At 44.4% G+C, this 25,276-nt stretch overlaps 14 non-coding genes across 14 annotated transcripts; all 14 read right to left on the bottom strand.

Annotated features, from left to right (window-relative positions):
- Positions 1–439: 439 nt before the first annotated feature.
- Positions 440–521, bottom strand: trnas-aga (transfer RNA serine (anticodon AGA)). The gene has a single exon. It is a non-coding gene; the product is annotated as a tRNA-Ser (tRNA).
- Positions 522–2,826: 2,305 nt separating this feature from the next.
- trnas-aga (transfer RNA serine (anticodon AGA)) lies at positions 2,827–2,908 on the bottom strand. Its single transcript has one exon. It is a non-coding gene; the product is annotated as a tRNA-Ser (tRNA).
- Positions 2,909–3,483: 575 nt separating this feature from the next.
- trnag-ucc (transfer RNA glycine (anticodon UCC)) lies at positions 3,484–3,555 on the bottom strand. Its single transcript has one exon. It is a non-coding gene; the product is annotated as a tRNA-Gly (tRNA).
- Positions 3,556–5,544: 1,989 nt separating this feature from the next.
- Positions 5,545–5,626, bottom strand: trnas-aga (transfer RNA serine (anticodon AGA)). Its single transcript has one exon. It is a non-coding gene; the product is annotated as a tRNA-Ser (tRNA).
- A 575-nt stretch (positions 5,627–6,201) lies between these two features.
- On the bottom strand, positions 6,202–6,273 carry trnag-ucc (transfer RNA glycine (anticodon UCC)). Its single transcript has one exon. It is a non-coding gene; the product is annotated as a tRNA-Gly (tRNA).
- Positions 6,274–7,632: 1,359 nt separating this feature from the next.
- trnas-aga (transfer RNA serine (anticodon AGA)) lies at positions 7,633–7,714 on the bottom strand. Its single transcript has one exon. It is a non-coding gene; the product is annotated as a tRNA-Ser (tRNA).
- A 575-nt stretch (positions 7,715–8,289) lies between these two features.
- trnag-ucc (transfer RNA glycine (anticodon UCC)) lies at positions 8,290–8,361 on the bottom strand. Its single transcript has one exon. It is a non-coding gene; the product is annotated as a tRNA-Gly (tRNA).
- Positions 8,362–9,720: 1,359 nt separating this feature from the next.
- trnas-aga (transfer RNA serine (anticodon AGA)) lies at positions 9,721–9,802 on the bottom strand. The gene has a single exon. It is a non-coding gene; the product is annotated as a tRNA-Ser (tRNA).
- Positions 9,803–10,377: 575 nt separating this feature from the next.
- On the bottom strand, positions 10,378–10,449 carry trnag-ucc (transfer RNA glycine (anticodon UCC)). Its single transcript has one exon. It is a non-coding gene; the product is annotated as a tRNA-Gly (tRNA).
- A 1,359-nt stretch (positions 10,450–11,808) lies between these two features.
- Positions 11,809–11,890, bottom strand: trnas-aga (transfer RNA serine (anticodon AGA)). Its single transcript has one exon. It is a non-coding gene; the product is annotated as a tRNA-Ser (tRNA).
- A 575-nt stretch (positions 11,891–12,465) lies between these two features.
- Positions 12,466–12,537, bottom strand: trnag-ucc (transfer RNA glycine (anticodon UCC)). The gene has a single exon. It is a non-coding gene; the product is annotated as a tRNA-Gly (tRNA).
- A 1,359-nt stretch (positions 12,538–13,896) lies between these two features.
- On the bottom strand, positions 13,897–13,978 carry trnas-aga (transfer RNA serine (anticodon AGA)). The gene has a single exon. It is a non-coding gene; the product is annotated as a tRNA-Ser (tRNA).
- A 575-nt stretch (positions 13,979–14,553) lies between these two features.
- Positions 14,554–14,625, bottom strand: trnag-ucc (transfer RNA glycine (anticodon UCC)). Its single transcript has one exon. It is a non-coding gene; the product is annotated as a tRNA-Gly (tRNA).
- A 1,354-nt stretch (positions 14,626–15,979) lies between these two features.
- trnas-cga (transfer RNA serine (anticodon CGA)) lies at positions 15,980–16,061 on the bottom strand. Its single transcript has one exon. It is a non-coding gene; the product is annotated as a tRNA-Ser (tRNA).
- Positions 16,062–25,276: the final 9,215 nt, after the last annotated feature.

The following is a 25,276-nucleotide window of genomic DNA, read 5'->3' as shown; positions in this document are numbered from 1 at the left end:
TTTTTACATGCAAAGAGCTGTAGTGAAAAGCAGTGTTCCAAACAATGAAATGTGTCCACTCCTTGTGCTTTTCATGCAGTAATGTTTGAAGCTATTTCTGCTGTTGTCCCATTCCCGGTGAAATCCGCTGTGCCTCCAATCCCGATCCCAGTCCTCTTGCAAAGCAATCAGCATTTGTCAGACGCATGAGTCATTGGCGGTACTCAGACTGGATCCTGGACGACTACACGGGGGCACGTGTGGGGTGGCTAAGAGAGCAATTGAAGGATGCCATGTTTACTGAATATGTGCCTAATTTTGTCAGGACATAGCTGGGTCCAATGCTTCTGCGTGCTCTATTTTCACAAGCAAAGGCCTGGCTCTTTCTCCTGGCACCTTCTCAGGTGATCTCCATGCCTTCTTCTCAAATCAACGTCAGGACTGCCGCAAAAAAGCTGACCGTTGTCGACAGGATTCGAACCTGTGCGGGGAGACCCCAATGGATTTCTAGTCCAGCGCCTTGACCGCTCGGCCACAACAACCACATTGGACTGTGCAACTACATACTTGAAACTACATATAGGGTGATCGTGGCTCAGGGGGTTAGGAATCGCATCTGTAACCGGAAGGTCGCCGGTGTGATCCCTGGGCTCTCTGTCCTGGTCGTTGTGTCCTTGGGCAAGACACTTTACCCTACTTGCCTACTGGTGTTGGCCAGAGGGGCCGATAGCGCGATATGGCAGCCTCGCTTCTGTCAGTCTGCCCCAGGGCAGCTGTGGCTACAACTGTAGCTGCCTCCACCAGTGTGTGAATGCGAGAGTGAATGAATAGTGGTATTGTAAAGCGCTTTGGGTGCCTTGAAAAGCACTATATAAATCCAATCCATTATTATTATTATTATTGAAAGACATACGTCTTCCAAGTCCTACGCCACACATCTTTCAAGTAGGATGTGCACAACAACGGCCACGCTGGATTGTAAATGCGGTAGCTGCATGACTTTGGTGCGAAAGCTTGTGGTTTTGCAGTTCCGTGAGATTGGTGCAGCACAGCTGCGGTTGAAGCTAGCTGGCTGACATTAGCTTGCTTGTTTGCATGAACAGTAACACACACAGCTGATGATTTTGCCACCGCAAAGAGCTGATCAGTACATGGTTAGTAAAATGTTATCTTCATTCCAAACATTGAGCACAATATTTAAAGTGGGACTGGGTGTCTTTATGAAGAAGTAGCGTGTCCAATCACAGTTTCACGTAAGAAGGTATAGGTATGAAGTGATGAGAACTCAAAGCCTGTGTGAACAGTGTCTTTCCACAGCAAACGGTAGCAGCGAGGCCAATGAAGAATGCACCTGGCCTGACATTGTAAGCATTTGCAGAAAGAGCGGAGAACGTTTTTAGTGTAAAACAACACGCAGCCCACACGCTTGAACAGCACTGCGAGTGGTAACTGCGATGGCCAGGAATCGAACCCGGGTCAACTGCTTGGAAGGTAGCTATGCTCGCCACTATCACTGATTCATTGTCCGGCTTATACAGATTTTCAGGACAATTAACAAGGTGGGCATTGTGATTACTCGCTTGTCAGGTTCTAAACTGGTCAAAAGGTAGATCACTAAAAAGACTAGTGCTTTCATGCAACTGCACATTTAATCTCATCAGCAAAGCTTCTTTGCTACTCAAGTGTGGCCTCTCACGCATTTAAACTCTTGCGTGATTTTTAGCACCTTGAGAGTCGCAATGGTCACGCGAGTTCTTCAGGTCACAGCAGACAAGGTGAGAATAGGTGTGAATCTGTCTTGGGACGAATCTGGGACGAGGACGTCTTTGGCTCCTCTTTCAAGTTATTGGACTTTGGCAAAAAGGTTTTACGCTTCATTCAAAAATGAGAGCAAGTGTCTGTGTCCCGAATACAAAGTGGGAGCTGGTTCCACAGAGAGGGGCCTGAAAAGTGATGGCTCTGCCTTCCATTGCACTTTAAAATCCCCTCGGAAGCCAGCAGTCTGAGAGCAAAGCACTCTGTTGGGATGATATGGCACTGTGAGATCTTGTAGACAAAATTGGTGGTGATTATTCAAGACCTTGTGTGTGAGGGCAAGTATTTGGATTTTTATTTGGGATTTAATTGGGAGCCAATGAAGAGAGAAGTCCATATGGGGGAAATCTACTCTGTCCTTCCAGTCCCTGACTGTGCTCTGGATGCAGCGTTTTGGAAAACAGTGTAAAGGCTTTTCAGGAAGCTTTTAGGACACTGTGAAAATACTGAATTTGAATAGTGGAGGCTAGAAGTAGTGAATGTATCCTTCCTCTCTATCATTAGATGGAGAGAGTGTACAAAGGCCGGCATAGTGGGTCTGTGGCCACTCTTGCTTGCGCTTTTGCGTGTCTGTCAGCCAGCTGTGGAGAAGAGCAAAGTTTTTACATGCAAAGAGCTGTAGTGAAAAGCAGTGTTCGAAACAATGAAATGTTTCCACTCCTTGTGCTTTTCATGCAGTAATGTTTGAAGCTATTTCTGCTGTTGTCCCATTCCCGGTGAAATCCGCTGTGCCTCCAATCCCGATCCTCTTGCAAAGCAATCAGCATTTGTCAGACGCATGAGTCATTGGCGGTACTCAGACTGGATCCTGGACGACTACACGGGGGCACGTGTGGGGTGGCTAAGAGACCAATTGAAGGATGCCATGTTTGCTGAATATGTGCCTAATTTTGTCAGGACATAGCTGGGTCCATTGCTTCTGCGTGCTCTATTTTCACAAGCAAAGGCCTGGCTCTTTCTCCTGGCACCTTCTCAGGTGATCTCCATGCCTTCTTCTCAAATCAACATCTGGACTGGCGCAAAACAGCTGACCGTTGTCGACAGGATTCGAACCTGTGCGGGGAGACCCCAATGGATTTCTAGTCCATCGCCTTGACCGCTCGGCCACAACAACCACATTGGGCTGTGGAACTACATACTTGAAAGACATACGTCTTCCAAGTCCTACGCCACACATCTTTCAAGTAGGATGTGCACAACAACGGCCACGCTGGATTGTAAATGCGGTAGCTGCATGACTTTGGTGCGAAAGCTTGTGGTTTTGCAGTTCCGTGAGATTGGTGCAGCACAGCTGCGGTTGAAGCTAGCTGGCTGACATTAGCTTGCTTGTTTGCATGAACAGTAACACACACAGCTGATGATTTTGCCATCGCAAAGAGCTGATCAGTACATGGTTAGTAAAATGTTATCTTCATTCCAAACATTGAGCACAATATTTAAAGTGGGACTGGGTGTCTTTATGAAGAAGTAGCGTGTCCAATCACAGTTTCATGTAAGAAGGTAGAGGTATGAAGTGATGAGAACTCAAAGCCTGTGTGAACAGTGTCTTTCCACAGCAAACGGTAGCAGCGAGGCCAATGAAGAATGCACCTGGCCTGACATTGTAAGCATTTGCAGAAAGAGCGGAGAACATTTTTAGTGTAAAATAGTACGCAGCCCACATGCTTCATTAGCACTGCGAGTGGCAACTGCGATGGCCGGGAATCGAACCCGGGTCAACTGCTTGGAAGGCAGCTATGCTCGCCACTATACCACCATCGCTGTGAAAGGCTACAACATCACTGATTCATTGTCCGGCTTATACAGATTTTCAGGACAATTAACAAGGTGGGCATTGTGATTACTCGCTTGTCAGGTTCTAAACTGGTCAAAAGGTAGATCACTAAAAAGACTAGTGCTTTCATGCAACTGCACATTTAATCTCATCAGCAAAGCTTCTTAGCTACTCAAGTGTGGCCTCTCACGCATTTAAACTCTTGCGTGATTTTTAGCACCTTGAGAGTCGCAATGGTCACGCGAGTTCTTCAGGTCACAGCAGACAAGGTGAGAATAGGTGTGAATCTGTCTTGGGACGAATCTGGGACGAGGACGTCTTTGGCTCCTCTTTCAAGTTATTGGACTTTGGCAAAAAGATTTTACGCTTAATTCAAAAATGAGAGCAAGTGTCTGTGTCCCGAATACAAAGTGGGAGCTGGTTCCACAGAGAGGGGCCTGAAAAGTGATGGCTCTGCCTTCCATTGCACTTTAAAATCCCCTCGGAAGCCAGCAGTCTGAGAGCAAAGCACTCTGTTGGGATGATATGGCACTGTGAGATCTTGTAGACAAAATTGGTGGTGATTATTCAAGACCTTGTGTGTGAGGGCAAGTATTTGGATTTTTATTTGGGATTTAATTGGGAGCCAATGAAGAGAGAAGTCCATATGGGGGAAATCTACTCTGTCCTTCCAGTCCCTGACTGTGCTCTGGATGCAGCGTTTTGGAAAACAGTGTAAAGGCTTTTCAGGAAGCTTTTAGGACACTGTGAAAATACTGAATTTGAATAGTGGAGGCTAGAAGTAGTGAATGTATCCTTCCTCTCTATCATTAGATGGAGAGAGTGTACAAAGGCCGGCATAGTGGGTCTGTGGCCACTCTTGCTTGCGCTTTTGCGTGTCTGTCAGCCAGCTGTGGAGAAGAGCAAAGTTTTTACATGCAAAGAGCTGTAGTGAAAAGCAGTGTTCGAAACAATGAAATGTTTCCACTCCTTGTGCTTTTCATGCAGTAATGTTTGAAGCTATTTCTGCTGTTGTCCCATTCCCGGTGAAATCCGCTGTGCCTCCAATCCCGATCCCAGTCCTCTTGCAAAGCAATCAGCATTTGTCAGACGCATGAGTCATTGGCGGTACTCAGACTGGATCCTGGACGACTACACGGGGGCACGTGTGGGGTGTGTTAGATTTGTATTGTTGATTGTTATTTATGCTTAGAAATATTTACTTATATATGCTTAGAGTTTGTAATTAGTTGTAGATTGGTAGAGGTTTTGATCCTTGATAGTCTGCAAACTTTGTGTGTATTAGACAGCACTTTGGGAGCATGAGAGGTCATACCGTGTCTTATTATTTTATGGTAGGATTAACGTAGTTGCGTCTGTTCTAGTCTAAGTGCTCTTTGTTTAGATGAACTGCAGGACTTCCTCACCGTGTTATCTAGGATGAACCATCTAGGGTGAGGGGGAGGCTACCCTCTTCCTGACCAAGGATGTTTGACCCTTTGATCAGCAGTCCCCACACACACACACACACACACACACACACACACACAGGCAAGGTACTCTTTGTGTATGTAGACGTCATATGTTAATGAACTTATGCATATTCATGTAACCTCAATAAAAGGACAGTGATACGGGAGAACGGACGAGAGCTACTGGGGTCAAGCGAAGGAACGGTGCCTGTCCGGTTCTCTCCCGTGCACGAGTACCATGAAGAAGTTTGCCTACTTGTGTCTTGCTTGCAGTGTAATTATATTGTCTTAACGTTCCAGCGAATAGGTTTATGCTACAAACCTATCAGGGTGGCTAAGAGACCAATTGAAGGATGCCATGTTTACTGAATATGTGCCTAATTTTGTCAGGACATAGCTGGGTCCATTGCTTCTGCGTGCTCTATTTTCACAAGCAAAGGCCTGGCTCTTTCTCCTGGCACCTTCTCAGGTGATCTCCATGCCTTCTTCTCAAATCAACGTCTGGACTGGCGCAAAACAGCTGACCGTTGTCGACAGGATTCGAACCTGTGCGGGGAGACCCCAATGGATTTCTAGTCCATCGCCTTGACCGCTCGGCCACAACAACCACATTGGGCTGTGGAACTACATACTTGAAATACATACGTCTTCCAAGTCCTACGCCACACATCTTTCAAGTAGGATGTGCACAACAACGGCCACGCTGGATTGTAAATGCGGTAGCTGCATGACTTTGGTGCGAAAGCTTGTGGTTTTGCAGTTCCGTGAGATTGGTGCAGCACAGCTGCGGTTGAAGCTAGCTGGCTGACATTAGCTTGCTTGTTTGCATGAACAGTAACACACACAGCTGATGATTTTGCCATCGCAAAGAGCTGATCAGTACATGGTTAGTAAAATGTTATCTTCATTCCAAACATTGAGCACAATATTTAAAGTGGGACTGGGTGTCTTTATGAAGAAGTAGCGTGTCCAATCACAGTTTCACGTAAGAAGGTATAGGTATGAAGTGATGAGAACTCAAAGCCTGTGTGAACAGTGTCTTTCCACAGCAAACGGTAGCAGCGAGGCCGATGAAGAATGCACCTGGCCTGACATTGTAAGCATTTGCAGAAAGAGCGGAGAACATTTTTAGTGTAAAATAGTACGCAGCCCACATGCTTGAACAGCACTGCGAGTGGCAACTGCGATGGACGGGAATCGAACCCGGGTCAACTGCTTGGAAGGCAGCTATGCTCGCCACTATACCACCATCGCTATGAAAGACTGCAACATCACTGATTCATTGTCCGGCTTATACAGATTTTCAGGACAATTAACAAGGTGGGCATTGTGATTACTCGCTTGTCAGGTTCTAAACTGGTCAAAAGGTAGATCACTAAAAAGACTAGTGCTTTCATGCAACTGCACATTTAATCTCATCAGCAAAGCTTCTTTGCTACTCAAGTGTGGCCTCTCACGCATTTAAACTCTTGCGTGATTTTTAGCACCTTGAGAGTCGCAATGGTCACGCGAGTTCTTCAGGTCACAGCAGACAAGGTGAGAATAGGTGTGAATCTGTCTTGGGACGAATCTGGGACGAGGACGTCTTTGGCTCCTCTTTCAAGTTATTGGACTTTGGCAAAAAGGTTTTACGCTTAATTCAAAAATGAGAGCAAGTGTCTGTGTCCCAAATACAAAGTGGGAGCTGGTTCCACAGAGAGGGGCCTGAAAAGTGATGGCTCTGCCTTCCATTGCACTTTAAAATCCCCTCGGAAGCCAGCAGTCTGAGAGCAAAGCACTCTGTTGGGATGATATGGCACTGTGAGATCTTGTAGACAAAATTGGTGGTGATTATTCAAGACCTTGTGTGTGAGGGCAAGTATTTGGATTTTTATTTGGGATTTAATTGGGAGCCAATGAAGAGAGAAGTCCATATGGGGGAAATCTACTCTGTCCTTCCAGTCCCTGACTGTGCTCTGGATGCAGCGTTTTGGAAAACAGTGTAAAGGCTTTTCAGGAAGCTTTTAGGACACTGTGAAAATACTGAATTTGAATAGTGGAGGCTAGAAGTAGTGAATGTATCCTTCCTCTCTATCATTAGATGGAGAGAGTGTACAAAGGCCGGTATAGTGGGTCTGTGGCCACTCTTGCTTGCGCTTTTGCGTGTCTGTCAGCCAGCTGTGGAGAAGAGCAAAGTTTTTACATGCAAAGAGCTGTAGTGAAAAGCAGTGTTCCAAACAATGAAATGTGTCCACTCCTTGTGCTTTTCATGCAGTAATGTTTGAAGCTATTTCTGCTGTTGTCCCATTCCCGGTGAAATCCGCTGTGCCTCCAATCCCGATCCCAGTCCTCTTGCAAAGCAATCAGCATTTGTCAGACGCATGAGTCATTGGCGGTACTCAGACTGGATCCTGGACGACTACACGGGGCACGTGTGGGGTGGCTAAGAGAGCAATTGAAGGATGCCATGTTTACTGAATAGGTGCCTAATTTTGTCAGGACATAGCTGGGTCCATTGCTTCTGCGTGCTCTATTTTCACAAGCAAAGGCCTGGCTCTTTCTCCTGGCACCTTCTCAGGTGATCTCCATGCCTTCTTCTCAAATCAACGTCTGGACTGCCGCAAAACAGCTGACCGTTGTCGACAGGATTCGAACCTGTGCGGGGAGACCCCAATGGATTTCTAGTCCATCGCCTTGACCGCTCGGCCACAACAACCACATTGGGCTGTGGAACTACATACTTGAAATACATACGTCTTCCAAGTCCTACACCACACATCTTTCAAGTAGGATGTGCACAACAACGGCCACGCTGGATTGTAAATGCGGTAGCTGTATGACTTTGGTGCGAAAGCTTGTGGTTTTGCAGTTCCGTGAGATTGGTGCAGCACAGCTGCGGTTGAAGCTAGCTGGCTGACATTAGCTTGCTTGTTTGCATGAACAGTAACACACACAGCTGATGATTTTGCCACCGCAAAGAGCTGATCAGTACATGGTTAGTAAAATGTTATCTTCATTCCAAACATTGAGCACAATATTTAAAGTGGGACTGGGTGTCTTTATGAAGAAGTAGCGTGTCCAATCACAGTTTCACGTAAGAAGGTATAGGTATGAAGTGATGAGAACTCAAAGCCTGTGTGAACAGTGTCTTTCCACAGCAAACGGTAGCAGCGAGGCCGATGAAGAATGCACCTGGCCTGACATTGTAAGCATTTGCAGAAAGAGCGGAGAACGTTTTTAGTGTAAAATAGTACGCAGCCCACATGCTTGAACAGCACTGCGAGTGGCAACTGCGATGGACGGGAATCGAACCCGGGTCAACTGCTTGGAAGGCAGCTATGCTCGCCACTATACCACCATCGCTATGAAAGACTGCAACATCACTGATTCATTGTCCGGCTTATACAGATTTTCAGGACAATTAACAAGGTGGGCATTGTGATTACTCGCTTGTCAGGTTCTAAACTGGTCAAAAGGTAGATCACTAAAAAGAATAGTGCTTTCATGCAACTGCACATTTAATCTCATCAGCAAAGCTTCTTTGCTACTCAAGTGTGGCCTCTCACGCATTTAAACTCTTGCGTGATTTTTAGCACCTTGAGAGTCGCAATGGTCACGCGAGTTCTTCAGGTCACAGCAGACAAGGTGAGAATAGGTGTGAATCTGTCTTGGGACGAATCTGGGACGAGGACGTCTTTGGCTCCTCTTTCAAGTTATTGGACTTTGGCAAAAAGATTTTACGCTTCATTCAAAAATGAGAGCAAGTGTCTGTGTCCCGAATACAAAGTGGGAGCTGGTTCCACAGAGAGGGGCCTGAAAAGTGATGGCTCTGCCTTCCATTGCACTTTAAAATCCCCTCGGAAGCCAGCAGTCTGAGAGCAAAGCACTCTGTTGGGATGATATGGCACTGTGAGATCTTGTAGACAAAATTGGTGGTGATTATTCAAGACCTTGTGTGTGAGGGCAAGTATTTGGATTTTTATTTGGGATTTAATTGGGAGCCAATGAAGAGAGAAGTCCATATGGGGGAAATCTACTCTGTCCTTCCAGTCCCTGACTGTGCTCTGGATGCAGCGTTTTGGAAAACAGTGTAAAGGCTTTTCAGGAAGCTTTTAGGACACTGTGAAAATACTGAATTTGAATAGTGGAGGCTAGAAGTAGTGAATGTATCCTTCCTCTCTATCATTAGATGGAGAGAGTGTACAAAGGCCAGTATAGTGGGTCTGTGGCCACTCTTGCTTGCGCTTTTGCGTGTCTGTCAGCCAGCTGTGGAGAAGAGCAAAGTTTTTACATGCAAAGAGCTGTAGTGAAAAGCAGTGTTCCAAACAATGAAATGTGTCCACTCCTTGTGCTTTTCATGCAGTAATGTTTGAAGCTATTTCTGCTGTTGTCCCATTCCCGGTGAAATCCGCTGTGCCTCCAATCCCGATCCCAGTCCTCTTGCAAAGCAATCAGCATTTGTCAGACGCATGAGTCATTGGCGGTACTCAGACTGGATCCTGGACGACTACACGGGGCACGTGTGGGGTGGCTAAGAGACCAATTGAAGGATGCCATGTTTACTGAATAGGTGCCTAATTTTGTCAGGACATAGCTGGGTCCATTGCTTCTGCGTGCTCTATTTTCACAAGCAAAGGCCTGGCTCTTTCTCCTGGCACCTTCTCAGGTGATCTCCATGCCTTCTTCTCAAATCAACGTCTGGACTGGCGCAAAACAGCTGACCGTTGTCGACAGGATTCGAACCTGTGCGGGGAGACCCCAATGGATTTCTAGTCCATCGCCTTGACCGCTCGGCCACAACAACCACATTGGGCTGTGGAACTACATACTTGAAATACATACGTCTTCCAAGTCCTACGCCACACATCTTTCAAGTAGGATGTGCACAACAACGGCCACGCTGGATTGTAAATGCGGTAGCTGCATGACTTTGGTGCGAAAGCTTGTGGTTTTGCAGTTCCGTGAGATTGGTGCAGCACAGCTGCGGTTGAAGCTAGCTGGCTGACATTAGCTTGCTTGTTTGCATGAACAGTAACACACACAGCTGATGATTTTGCCACCGCAAAGAGCTGATCAGTACATGGTTAGTAAAATGTTATCTTCATTCCAAACATTGAGCACAATATTTAAAGTGGGACTGGGTGTCTTTATGAAGAAGTAGCGTGTCCAATCACAGTTTCACGTAAGAAGGTATAGGTATGAAGTGATGAGAACTCAAAGCCTGTGTGAACAGTGTCTTTCCACAGCAAACGGTAGCAGCGAGGCCGATGAAGAATACACCTGGCCTGACATTGTAAGCATTTGCAGAAAGAGCGGAGAACGTTTTTAGTGTAAAATAGTACGCAGCCCACATGCTTGAACAGCACTGCGAGTGGCAACTGCGATGGCCGGGAATCGAACCCGGGTCAACTGCTTGGAAGGCAGCTATGCTCGCCACTATACCACCATCGCTATGAAAGACTGCAACATCACTGATTCATTGTCCGGCTTATACAGATTTTCAGGACAATTAACAAGGTGGGCATTGTGATTACTCGCTTGTCAGGTTCTAAACTGGTCAAAAGGTAGATCACTAAAAAGACTAGTGCTTTCATGCAACTGCACATTTAATCTCATCAGCAAAGCTTCTTTGCTACTCAAGTGTGGCCTCTCACGCATTTAAACTCTTGCGTGATTTTTAGCACCTTGAGAGTCGCAATGGTCACGCGAGTTCTTCAGGTCACAGCAGACAAGGTGAGAATAGGTGTGAATCTGTCTTGGGACGAATCTGGGACGAGGACGTCTTTGGCTCCTCTTTCAAGTTATTGGACTTTGGCAAAAAGGTTTTACGCTTCATTCAAAAATGAGAGCAAGTGTCTGTGTCCCGAATACAAAGTGGGAGCTGGTTCCACAGAGAGGGGCCTGAAAAGTGATGGCTCTGCCTTCCATTGCACTTTAAAATCCCCTCGGAAGCCAGCAGTCTGAGAGCAAAGCACTCTGTTGGGATGATATGGCACTGTGAGATCTTGTAGACAAAATTGGTGGTGATTATTCAAGACCTTGTGTGTGAGGGCAAGCATTTGGATTTTTATTTGGGATTTAATTGGGAGCCAATGAAGAGAGAAGTCCATATGGGGGAAATCTACTCTGTCCTTCCAGTCCCTGACTGTGCTCTGGATGCAGCGTTTTGGAAAACAGTGTAAAGGCTTTTCAGGAAGCTTTTAGGACACTGTGAAAATACTGAATTTGAATAGTGGAGGCTAGAAGTAGTGAATGTATCCTTCCTCTCTATCATTAGATGGAGAGAGTGTACAAAGGCCGGCATAGTGGGTCTGTGGCCACTCTTGCTTGCGCTTTTGCGTGTCTGTCAGCCAGCTGTGGAGAAGAGCAAAGTTTTTACATGCAAAGAGCTGTAGTGAAAAGCAGTGTTCCAAACAATGAAATGTGTCCACTCCTTGTGCTTTTCATGCAGTAATGTTTGAAGCTATTTCTGCTGTTGTCCCATTCCCGGTGAAATCCGCTGTGCCTCCAATCCCGATCCCAGTCGTCTTGCAAAGCAATCAGCATTTGTCAGACGCATGAGTCATTGGCGGTACTCAGACTGGATCCTGGACGACTACACGGGGCACGTGTGGGGTGGCTAAGAGACCAATTGAAGGATGCCATGTTTACTGAATATGTGCCTAATTTTGTCAGGACATAGCTGGGTCCATTGCTTCTGCGTGCTCTATTTTCACAAGCAAAGGCCTGGCTCTTTCTCCTGGCACCTTCTCAGGTGATCTCCATGCCTTCTTCTCAAATCAACGTCAGGACTGCCGCAAAAAAGCTGACCGTTGTCGACAGGATTCGAACCTGTGCGGGGAGACCCCAATGGATTTCTAGTCCATCGCCTTGACCGCTCGGCCACAACAACCACATTGGGCTGTGCAACTACATACTTGAAAGACATACGTCTTCCAAGTCCTACGCCACACATCTTTCAAGTAGGATGTGCACAACAACGGCCACGCTGGATTGTAAATGCGGTAGCTGCATGACTTTGGTGCGAAAGCTTGTGGTTTTGCAGTTCCGTGAGATTGGTGCAGCACAGCTGCGGTTGAATCTAACTGGCTGACATTAGCTTGCTTGTTTGCATGAACAGTAACACACACAGCTGATGATTTTGCCACTGCAAAGAGCTGATCAGTACATGGTTAGTAAAATGTTATCTTCATTCCAAACATTCAGCACAATATTTAAAGTGGGACTGGGTGTCTTTATGAAGAAGTAGCGTGTCCAATCCCAGTTTCATGTAAGAAGGTATAGGTATGAAGTGATGAGAACTCAAAGCCTGTGTGAACAGTGTCTTTCCACAGCAAACGGTAGCAGCGAGGCCGATGAAGAATGCACCTGGCCTGACATTGTAAGCATTTGCAGAAAGAGCGGAGAACGTTTTTAGTGTAAAACAGTACGCAGCCCACATGCTTGAACAGCACTGCGAGTGGCAACTGCGATGGCCGGGAATCGAACCCGGGTCAACTGCTTGGAAGGCAGCTATGCTCGCCACTATACCACCATCGCTGTGAAAGGCTACAACATCACTGATTCATTGTCCGGCTTATACAGATTTTCAGGACAATTAACAAGGTGGGCATTGTGATTACTCGCTTGTCAGGTTCTAAACTGGTCAAAAGGTAGATCACTAAAAAGACTAGTGCTTTCATGCAACTGCACATTTAATCTCATCAGCAAAGCTTCTTTGCTACTCAAGTGTGGCCTCTCACGCATTTAAACTCTTGCGTGATTTTTAGCACCTTGAGAGTCGCAATGGTCACGCGAGTTCTTCAGGTCACAGCAGACAAGGTGAGAATAGGTGTGAATCTGTCTTGGGACGAATCTGGGGCGAGGACGTCTTTGGCTCCTCTTTCAAGTTATTGGACTTTGGCAAAAAGGTTTTACGCTTCATTCAAAAATGAGAGCAAGTGTCTGTGTCCCGATTACAAAGTGGGAGCTGGTTCCACAGAGAGGGGCCTGAAAAGTGATGGCTCTGCCTTCCATTGCACTTTAAAATCCCCTCGGAAGCCAGCAGTCTGAGAGCAAAGCACTCTGTTGGGATGATATGGCACTGTGAGATCTTGTAGACAAAATTGGTGGTGATTATTCAAGACCTTGTGTGTGAGGGCAAGTATTTGGATTTTTATTTGGGATTTAATTGGGAGCCAATGAAGAGAGAAGTCCATATGGGGGAAATCTACTCTGTCCTTCCAGTCCCTGACTGTGCTCTGGATGCAGCGTTTTGGAAAACAGTGTAAAGGCTTTTCAGGAAGCTTTTAGGACACTGTGAAAATACTGAATTTGAATAGTGGAGGCTAGAAGTAGTGAATGTATCCTTCCTCTCTATCATTAGATGGAGAGAGTGTACAAAGGCCGGCATAGTGGGTCTGTGGCCACTCTTGCTTGCGCTTTTGCGTGTCTGTCAGCCAGCTGTGGAGAAGAGCAAAGTTTTTACATGCAAAGAGCTGTAGTGAAAAGCAGTGTTCCAAACAATGAAATGTGTCCACTCCTTGTGCTTTTCATGCAGTAATGTTTGAAGCTATTTCTGCTGTTGTCCCATTCCCGGTGAAATCCGCTGTGCCTCCAATCCCGATCCCAGTCGTCTTGCAAAGCAATGAGCATTTGTCAGACGCATGAGTCATTGGCGGTACTCAGACTGGATCCTGGACGACTACACGGGGCACGTGTGGGGTGGCTAAGAGACCAATTGAAGGATGCCATGTTTACTGAATATGTGCCTAATTTTGTCAGGACATAGCTGGGTCCATTGCTTCTGCGTGCTCTATTTTCACAAGCAAAGGCCTGGCTCTTTCTCCTGGCACCTTCTCAGGTGATCTCCATGCCTTCTTCTCAAATCAACGTCAGGACTGCCGCAAAAAAGCTGACCGTTGTCGACAGGATTCGAACCTGTGCGGGGAGACCCCAATGGATTTCTAGTCCATCGCCTTGACCGCTCGGCCACAACAACCACATTGGGCTGTGGAACTACATACTTGAAAGACATACGTCTTCCAAGTCCTACGCCACACATCTTTCAAGTAGGATGTGCACAACAACGGCCACGCTGGATTGTAAATGCGGTAGCTGCATGACTTTGGTGCGAAAGCTTGTGGTTTTGCAGTTCCGTGAGATTGGTGCAGCACAGCTGCGGTTGAAGCTAGCTGGCTGACATTAGCTTGCTTGTTTGCATGAACAGTAACACACACAGCTGATGATTTTGCCACCGCAAAGAGCTGATCAGTACATGGTTAGTAAAATGTTATCTTCATTCCAAACATTGAGCACAATATTTAAAGTGGGACTGGGTGTCTTTATGAAGAAGTAGCGTGTCCAATCCCAGTTTCATGTAAGAAGGTATAGGTATGAAGTGATGAGAACTCAAAGCCTGTTTGAACAGTGTCTTTCCACAGCAAACGGTAGCGGCGAGGCCGATGAAGAATGCACCTGGCCTGACATTGTAAGCATTTGCAAAAAGAGCGGAGAACATTTTTAGTGTAAAACAACACGCAGCCCACATGCTTGAACAGCACTGCGAGTGGCAACTGCGATGGCCGGGAATCGAACCCGGGTCAACTGCTTGGAAGGCAGCTATGCTCGCCACTATACCACCATCGCTATGAAAGACTGCAACATCACTGATTCATTGTCCGGCTTATACAGATTTTCAGGACAATTAACAAGGTGGGCATTGTGATTACTCGCTTGTCAGGTTCTAAACTGGTCAAAAGGTAGATCACTAAAAAGACTAGTGCTTTCATGCAACTGCACATTTAATCTCATCAGCAAAGCTTCTTTGCTACTCAAGTGTGGCCTCTCACGCATTTAAACTCTTGCGTGATTTTTAGCACCTTGAGAGTCGCAATGGTCACGCGAGTTCTTCAGGTCACAGCAGACAAGGTGAGAATAGGTGTGAATCTGTCTTGGGACGAATCTGGGACGAGGACGTCTTTGGCTCCTCTTTCAAGTTATTGGACTTTGGCAAAAAGGTTTTACGCTTAATTCAAAAATGAGAGCAAGTGTCTGTGTCCCGAATACAAAGTGGGAGCTGGTTCCACAGAGAGGGGCCTGAAAAGTGATGGCTCTGCCTTCCATTGCACTTTAAAATCCCCTCGGAAGCCAGCAGTCTGAGAGCAAAGCACTCTGTTGGGATGATATGGCACTGTGAGATCTTGTAGACAAAATTGGTGGTGATTATTCAAGACCTTGTGTGTGAGGGCAAGTATTTGGATTTTTATTTGGGATTTAATTGGGAGCCAATGAAGAGAGAAGTCCATATGGGGGAAATCTACTCTGTCCTTCCAGTCCCTGACTGTGCTCTGGATGCAGCGTTTTGGAAAACAGTGTAAAGGCTTTTCAGGAAGCTTTTAGGACACTGTGAAAATACTGAATTTGAATAGTGGAGGCTAGAAGTAGTGAATGTATCCTTCCTCTCTATCATTAGATGGAGAGAGTGTACAAAGGCCGGCATAGTGGGTCTGTGGCCACTCTTGCTTGCGCTTTTGCGTGTCTGTCAGCCAGCTGTGGAGAAGAGCAAAGTTTTTACATGCAAAGAGCTGTAGTGAAAAGCAGTGTTCCAAACAATGAAATGTGTCCACTCCTTGTGCTTTTCATGCAGTAATGTTTGAAGCTATTTCTGCTGTTGTCCCATTCCCGGTGAAATCCGCTGTTCCTCCAATCCCGATCCTCTTGCAAAGCAATCAGCATTTGTCAGACGCATCAGTCATTGGCGGTACTCAGACTGGATCCTGGACGACTACACGGGGGAACGTGTGGGGTGGCTAAGAGACCAATTGAAGGATGCCATGTTTACTGAATATGTGCCTAATTTTGTCAGGACATAGCTGGGTCCATTGCTTCTGCGTGCTCTATTTTCACAAGCAAAGGCCTGGCTCTTTCTCCTGGCACCTTCTCAGGTGATCTCCATGCCTTCTTCTCAAATCAACGTCTGGACTGCCGCAAAACAGCTGACCGTTGTCGACAGGATTCGAACCTGTGCGGGGAGTCCCCAATGGATTTCGAGTCCATCGCCTTGACCTCTCGGCCACAACAACCACATTGGGCTGTGCAACTACATACTTGAAAGACATACGTCTTCCAAGTCCTACGCCACACATCTTTCATCACTGATTCATTGTCTGGCTTATACAGATTTTCAGGACAATTAACAAGGTGGGCATTGTGATTACACACTTGTGAGGTTTTAAAAGAAGTTGAATTTAGATAATAAAAATAACAAAAACACTTTTTACAGTAGCTTCACTCGTGCTGTCCTTTTCTAATGTTGATCTGCCGGTGTTCCTTCAGGTAATCTGGATCTTTAAAAGTCTTATCACATATCGTTAGCTTCATAGCATAAGTGCCTAAGTCATTGACTTAGTCAAATGACTTAGGCAATTATGCTATGAAGCTAACGATATATCACAATCAATCCTCCTATTTATTTACGAAAGTGAATAGGAAAACTGTATGTTTGTATGTATGTGTTTCCAGCACGTTGCAGATCTTAAAGAATATAACCTCCGTCACCACTATGTGAGTCTTCATGCCGACAAATATGACAACTTTCAAGGACAGTGAAGTAGAGAGAAGGTGAATGAACCGTTGGTGGGTCTGAAGAAACAGCCGTCTGTATTTACTCACAGCCTAGACATCAGTGACAATGCAGTGAAAGCTAGCTACCTCATCGCTAATGAAATTGCACTAGCATCAAAACCATTTATTGAGGGTGAATTTTTAAAAACGTATAATGAAGGCATCGGAGATAGTGTACCCTGAAAAGCGCCAGGCCTTTGTAAATATCAGCCTGACAAGAAACACAGTTGCCAACAGGATTTCTGATCTTTCAGAGGATTTGGACAGCCAGTTGAAGCAAAAAGTAAAGTTATTTATTGCGTTTTCAGTTGCAATTGATGAAGGCATGGACATTACAGATGTTCCGCAACTGGCAATTTTCATCCGCGGAGTTGATGACACATTGACCGTTACAGAGGAGTTCGTGGAGTTGGTGCCGATTACAGATACAACGACCGCAGCTGCTATTTTCACCACACTCGTCGGCGCACTGGACAGGGTTGGAGTGGAGTAGTCCCACGGTGTCAGCCTGGCTACAGCTGGTGCGCCCTCAATGATTGGGAAAAAAGCAGGCGCCGTAACCAAGTTCAGAGATAAAGCGCAATCTGCAAATGGAGTATTTGATTTTTGGGCTTTTCACTGTATTTTGCACGAGGAAGCTTTGTGTTGCAAGTCATTAAAAATGGATAATGTCATGAAGGTGGTCATCCAAATTGTTAATCCCATCTGTTCCAGAAGCCTCAATCACCGTCAGTTTGTCAGCCTTCTCAGAGAAAAAGACCACATCTATGGCCTGCAATACCACACTGAGGTAAAATGGATGAGCTGAGGTGCTATGCTGAGGCATTTCTTTAATTTACAAGAAAAAAATTGAACAGTTCATGGAAGAAAAGGGCAAACCAGTGTTAGAATTTCATTCCGCAGAATGGATGCAGAACTTGCATTTATGGTGGATGTTACAGAGCACCTGAATAACTTGAACAAACAGCTTCAAGGATGCAATAAAGTTGTCGCGCAGTATTATGACAGCATACGTTCTTTCAAGTTGAAGCTGTCATTGTGGGAGACGCAGCTCACTGGTGGTGATCATAGCTGGACTGGCCATCGGGCATACTGGGCATTTGCCCGGTGGGCCGATGAGTTTTTTTTCTTTTTTTTTTCTCGTAACGGTATAAACACTGAAAGGTGGTGGATTGGCCAGATGCTGGGAGATGTGTAAAAATAACTCAATTGTTGTTTGGTGGTGGCTATTGCGGAGCTTCCACAGATTCAGTAATGTTAGCAAGTGGTGGAGGCCAGCAGGTGGATGATGGAAAGGTGAGGCAGGAAGAGCAGAGACTTGAGGTGGCCGTCGGTCCGAGTGTCAGGTGAACTGAACTTCAAGTGAGAACTTATGACCTGCAGTCTGTCTGGGTCAGATATAAACCAAGTTTAGGTGGAGTTTATTTTCGTTATGCTGACTTTTTACAGTCAGTTACAATAACTCTGCGTACTAGCTAGCATGACGGAGTTTATATACTGCTGGGCGGGTGCTATGATGTTACTGATGTTTAACTTTATTTTATTTATAAGGTAAGTTATTAGAGTTTCCAACCGTCCCATAAAAAACCGAATCGTCTCGTATTCAGAGAAAATATTCCGCGTTTCGTATTGACCTAAGGAGCACAGTTTGTCCCGGACTTCAGCTAGAATGGAAAAAGACACAAAGCTGGAGTTTTTCTGCGTCTTTACGCTGTCAGCTGTCTCTTCTTCTCTCATCCTCTCCCCCTCCCTCTCCTTTTGCTACCACAATCATGAAACTGATCAATGATCAGATGATCGGCTTTTCTGATGCAAGTCCTGTCTCTCTTGCTTGTTTATTGTCCACTTTGCACCAGAACAAGGAACCCAGCGGATGTCGCGCTAAACAACAGCAGCACGTTTAAACTTGATCAGCTGTTGTTAGAATTTATGTAATATTAATTTCTACTATCAGCTGATGTTTTCTGGAGCCACAGCTGTAAAGCTGCTGGTCATGATATCGGTTTGGATATGTGGTGAGAGGGAAACATGAAGATGAAACCAGGAGATGTCCTTACTGAATCATCAGAGCTGAACAGGTGATGGAGAAACAGGTTTACCTTTTAGGTGACATGAATGAGTTGAAGGGAAGTTATGAACTGTTTCTGAGAGACAAATAACACCAGGATCCTTTTTCTATGTAGCTGACAGCTGGTAACTGTGCAGGGGCGGGTCTAGCAAAATTTTGCCAGGGGGCCAGGTAGGGCATTAACAGCGAAAGTGGGGCACAAGGACTACTTTTCTTTTATTATTCTCAATTAAAATGTCTAGCTTTTACCAAAAATTATTTGAATCTTACAACAAACGTTTTCATCTGATGTAAAATGTATAGAAATCCATTATTGTACATAGTAATATTTTTTCAGGGTCCCATTATACTGTATAATTAAGTTTTATTCTTTCTCACCTGTCTTTCTGTCTCCTTTCACTTTTTAAAGGTTGCCATGTTAAAAAAATATTTTGTCCTGCCATGCTGTTTATTGATGTGGTAAATGAATAATTTATGAAAATATATCTAAATCTGTCATTTATTATTTTTAATATTCAGTAATGATCATGTCTCACCTTTAGTCTTCTCTGTCTTGATTTCAGGTTTCCACCATATGTTGTAGATAGTTCAGGAGGTTAACTCGACCGAGCAGTCTTTGGGTTTCGGCTAAGTACTGTTTAGAATACCAGAATAGAGAGGATGCTGTAGGTTTAAGTTTATTAGATTGATACATATATACCAACAAGACAGTGTACATCACTGTCACAACAGTGTTTGTTTTCATTCAAAGGCTTTATGGTTTTTCCTATAAAAAAAACCATAGGAATATTCCTATTCCTATAATACCTGGTGGGCTGGTCGCTAGTCAAAATGCCCGGGCCGTTTTTTTGTCCCAGTCCAGCCCTGGTGGTGATGCAGCTCACTTCCCCTGTTTGAAAAATGTGTGCATGACCCAAAGTGTGGTAGACATGAAGCAGTTCAAAGATAAAATAACGGGACTGTTACTGGAGTTTGAGCAATGATTTCAGATTTTTGGTGAACTGGAGAAAGACTTCAAGTTTTTTGCTCGCGTTCACCGTGAATCCCTCTGATCTGCCCATCAGGATCCAACTTGAAATAATAGTGTTACTTTTATATTGTTGGATTGTCATTTATGCTTAGAAATATATACTCATATATCCTTAGAGGTATACACTGTAAAAAAATTTGTAATATAAAAGTATTTTACTGTGTATTTTACAGTTTTGTACTGTTCTTCTAAAATATCATTAAATTTACATCAATAGACTGTGATTTTACATTTCAAATGTAAATTAACGTAAAATCACTGTATTGTAATAAAACATAATTTTCTTGTTTTTTTAAATGTATTTGTCTGTACATATGCATATTTAGATTGTTAAAATACATTCACAAATGTTTGTCCGTTATTTGAAAGATTGAACTGTTTAATTCAAATGTAATGCTATGGAAAAATATATAAAATGATTCTTATAATTTTTTTTTACATCAAATAATTATTATTATTATTGCCATTTAGGGCGATCGTGGCTCAAGAGTTGGCAGTTCGCCTTGTAATCAGAAGGTTCGAGCCCCGTTGTCGAACTGACAACGTTAGGCAAGACACTTCACCTACCACCTACTGGTGATGGCCAGAGGGGAATTATAAAGTGGAATTGTAAAGCACTTTGAGGGTCTCAAAAAGCACTATATGAATGCAATCCATTATTATTTAAACCAACTGTTAACTGTATATTTCTGTACATTTCAGTATTATTATTCATATTGCCGCATTCATGGACCTTGTTTATAGGTAATTTCATTGTTTAATCACATTAAAATGTTCCTAATTTAATGTTTAAAAGCATTTGAAAAAGGCAAAATCCCATGTAAAATTAGGGCAACAAACTGTATTGTCATTACTGAAAATAACTGTAATTTCATGTGAAAGTTATTTACGGTTATTTTATGGTATTATTTTGGCTCCCCAGCTGCCGGAATGTTACCGTTTTTTTAGGATTTTTTTTTTTACGGTGTATAATCGATTGCATATTGATAGGATGTGTAGGAGCCATTCTTGGGTTAATACCTTATGTGGTCGCTAGAGGTCACCTTTTTCTGTTTTGATCATGTAAAGGTATTTAAGGTAGACGCATGTACTCGGCGTCAGGTGTGTCATTAATTGTAAGAAGGCAAACAGTTTGTGACCGTTGCGCTATGTTAAGTTGATATGGGAATAAAGACCAAAAAGGACAAGATAAGTACTGCTGGAGTTATTGGACTTTTTACTTAATTCATACATACCAGTGACATCGCGTCACCCCGGTTAACGACCACCTCAGTGGCTTCAAGCATAGGCTTAGCCTCTACAGGATGTCTGATCCTTAGCAGTTAGCAAAGACTCTGTGTGCCTCCCAGAGCACTCTGGCATGCACACACATCCTAAGGTCATGAGAGAGGTTGTACCTTCTCTTACTGATTTATGGTATAGGAGGACACCTACTCTGTATCTGTTTAAGTATAAGACATCATATGTTAATGAACCTACGCATATTCATGTAATCTCAATAAAGAGCAGTGTGGTACTGTGTGGTTGTGTGTTCATTGTCCTCAAAATTTTAAAATAACTTGAATTAATAGCTATGTTGTGCTTTTGGACACACTGTCCTCGGGCTCCAACTTTATGTTTATATGTTTTATGTTGATGTGCTACTGTTTCTAATTGATTATATTTATATATTTAACCTATTCTTGACTCTGTGTTTTTTGCACTTGTTTGGGGATTTCATTATTTTTATCTACATTTCTGCCTGAGAAATGACACCCTGATATAGTTCTGTGATCTGTGAAACAGTTTTGCAAATCACTGAGGCACTGTGTGTTTGTGTGTTCTTTGTCCTCAGAGTTTTCAAATAACTTCCGGTGTTTTATGAATAATAGCTATGTTATGCTTGTACTATTTTGAACATACTGTCCTGAGGCTCTAGCTTTATTTTTTATGTTGATCGCATTAAAACAAAAAAACAATGCTTGTACCAACATTATGGACTCAATTGCTCCTCTAAAATCCTCCTCCGAATTTAAAGCAGTCTCATTATCCCATCTTACTGATATAATAATGCACATGAAACCAACTATGTGCCCCTTGGGTGTGTTACCTACGCCATTTCTCAGAGATGTGCTGAAGACAGTCGGCCCCAACATCCTCGCTATTGTAAATGGCAGTGTTTCAAATGGAACTGTCCCTCATTCATTTAAACAAGCTGTTGTCCAGCCACTTCTAAAAAATCCTGGTTTGGACCCGTCAGTATTTGGCAATTCTAGACGAATCTCTAAGCTGCCATTTTTGTCTAAGGTTTTCGAGAAAGTTGTCCTCCACCAATTATATTCATTCTTAGACACACATAATATTCTGGATAAATATCAGTCTGTTTCAGAGCCTTCCACAGCACAGAGTCCGCTCTACTGAAGGTGTTCAATGATGTGCTTTTAGCTGCTGACTCTGGAAAAAGTACAGTTTTAATTCTTCGAGACCTGAGTGCAGTATTTGACACTGTCAACAACACAATCTTATTAAACTGTCTAAAGACGTGTCGGCATTCAAGGCTCTGCTTTAAAATGGTTTGCCTCTTATTTGGAGAGCAGATCATACTCTGTGATGCTGGGTAACAAATACTCTTTCCCATCTATACTCAGTTGTGGAATACCTCAGGGCTCTATTCTGTGCCCCGTCTTATTCTCCCTATACATGCTCCTATTAGGCTCCATGCCTTCGTATCATCACGTCTTGACTACTGTAACTCTCTTTATTCAGGCATCTGTCACTCAGGCCTGTCCCGCCTGCAACCTGTTCAAAATGCAGCCGCAAGGCTCCTAACGGGTACCAGAAAGAGAGAGTATTACTCCAATATTCGCATCTTTACATTGGCAGCCAGTTAAATATAGAATTGATTTTAAGGTTTTATTATTTGTTTTTAACTCTCTCTATGGTTTGGCTCCAGGTTACATTTCAGATCTCCTTAGCTTGCACCTACCCACTTGAACTCTGCGCTCCTCCAGTCAGATGCTTGTATTAGTTTCACGCTCCCAGTTCAAATCTAGAGCTACTCCCACATTCTTTGCAGTAGTTCAGCTTGTGTCAAGTGCATCTTTTAAGGGGATTACAGTGTTGTGGTTTATTTTATATCAAATTTACATTAGCAGATTTAACAAACTTTTAGGTGATTTTTATCCAGTTTGACTTCAATATTCTGTACATTAAGTTTTTATGTCCCCTTGGCTTTTAAAATGAAAGATAATTTAGATGTTTTAAAATCACTGTAACAGTATTTCCTCTATGCTGCTCAAGGCTAACAGGTGTTTTTACCTGGTGGCAGAAGATTTTGTGCCTCCAAGTTTAAAAAATTTATAATTCAGATTCCATTTCCCAATGCTGCAGTTGAAACATTCATGTAAATGAGTGATACATATGAAAAAAAGTGGGATCAGAAACAAAAATTAGAACGGGCTGTTAAGGGCCGACTTCTTGTGTCAAACATTAAAAAATAAAAATAACACAGTAACTCCAGTTGTAGTCTGTTTGTGGTGTGGATCTGCTGGTGTTCTTCAAATCAAATTAAATCAAATCAAATCAAATCACTTTTATTGTCACATCACATGTGCAGGTACATTGGTACAGTACATGTGAGTGAAATTCTTGTGTGCGAGCTTCACAAGCAACAGAGTTGTGCAAAATACAATAATGTAAACAAGCAAAATACAAGAATGGCTACATCTGAAACTAATAAATATATGTACAATATATAATAGTATATGCATTTCTGGATGTGTATACTAAATATTTTTCTACGTGTGTGTGTGTGTGTGTGTGTGTGTGTACACATATTTTACAAATTAAATAGAGTAAACAATGAATAGAATATATAAAATAAATAAAATAAAATATACAGAGTTGAGACATGTGCAAAACAGTGGCATTACTGTACAGTATGGCGTGCATAATGTTAAAGTTCCAGTAGTGAAGCTGAGGTGTCTATGACGTGTTCAGCAGTCTGATGGCCTGATGGAAAAAGCTGTCTCTCAGTCTGCTGGTACGGGACCGGATGCTGCAGAACCTCCTTCCTGATGGAAGCAGTCTGAACAGTTTATGGCTGGGGTGACTGGAGTCCTTGATGATCCTCCCCGCTTTCCTCAGGCACCGCTTCCTGTAGATGTCTTGGAGGGAGGGAAGCTCACCTCCAATTATCCGTTCAGAGCACCGCACTACTCGCTGGAGAGCTTTGCAGTTGTAGGCGGTGCTGTTGCCATACCAGGTGGTGATGCATCCAGTGAGGATGCTCTCAATGGCACAGTGATAGAAGGTCCTGAGGATGCGGGGGCTCATGCCGAATCTTTTCAGTCTCCTGAGAAAGAAGAGGCGCTGCTGCGCCTTCTTCACTGTTTTGTTTGTGTGTACTGACCACGTAAGATCCTCAGCCAGATGTACACCAAGGAACCGGAAGCTGCTCACTCTCTCCACAGCAGCGCCGTTGATGGTGATGGGGGTGTGTACTTCTCTGCACCTCCGGAAGTCCACTATCAACTCCTTTGTCTTTGCGACGTTGAGGGTGAGATGGTTGTCTTGACACCAGTGGGTCAGGGCGCTGACCTCCTCCCTGTAAGCCGTCTCATCACTGTTGGTGATAAGACCCACCACTGTAGTGTCGTCCGCAAACTTCACAATGATGTTGGAGTTGTTAGTGGCTGTGCAGTCGTAGGTGTAGAGTGAGTACAGGAGAGGGCTCAGTACACACCCCTGTGGAGCACCAGTGTTCAGTGTGACGGGGGATGAGGTGATGCTGCCCAGTCTGACCACTTGGCGTCTGTCAGACAGGAAGCTAAGGATCCAGCTGCAGAGGGAGCTGCTCAGTCCTAGATCCTGCAGTTTCCTATCCAGCTTCGAGGGAACGATGGTATTGAATGCTGAGCTGTAATCTACAAACAGCATTCTCACATACGTGTCTCTCTTCTCCAGGTGTGACAGGGCAGTGTGTAGTGTCAGGGCTATGGCATCATCAGTGGACCTGTTGTGGCGGTATGCGAACTGTAGAGGGTCCAGTGAGTCGGGTAGTGCAGAGCAGATGAAGTCCCTGACCAGCTTCTTGAAGCATTTGCTTACGATGGGGGTCAGGGCTACAGGTCGCCAGTCGTTCAATGAGGAGATGGTGGAGGATTTGGGTACAGGGACGATGGTGGCCATTTTGAAGCAGGCTGGGACTACAGACAGAGAGAGGGAAAGGTTGAAGATGTGCGTGAACACTCCAGCCAGCTGAGCCGCGCATGACTTGAGGACGCGGCCGGGAATCCCGTCCGGACCAGTAGCTTTGCGCGCGTTCACCTTCCTGAAGCACCTCCGCACATCCTCCTCAGACACAGTGTGCGCACTGACGTCATCCGCGGTGCGCACACTGTCCGGTCTCATGGTGTTCGCTGTGTCGAATCTAGCGTAGAATACGTTTAGATCCTCACACAGAGAGGCCGTGGTCTGCGGTGTGCTGGTTTTCCCTCTAAAGTCTGTGATCGTGTTTAGTCCCTGCCACATACTCCGAGGGTTGTCAAACTGTTGCTCCACCCTGTCCCTGTACTCACGTTTGGCTGCTTTGATCG

Source organism: Mchenga conophoros, linkage group LG9 (assembly GCF_057382185.1).
Source record: "Mchenga conophoros isolate Kocher_MC1m ecotype Shallow Benthic linkage group LG9, M_conophoros_male_GT1.1, whole genome shotgun sequence".
NCBI lineage: Eukaryota > Metazoa > Chordata > Actinopteri > Cichliformes > Cichlidae > Mchenga > Mchenga conophoros.
This window is presented reverse-complemented; position numbering and strand designations above follow the sequence as displayed.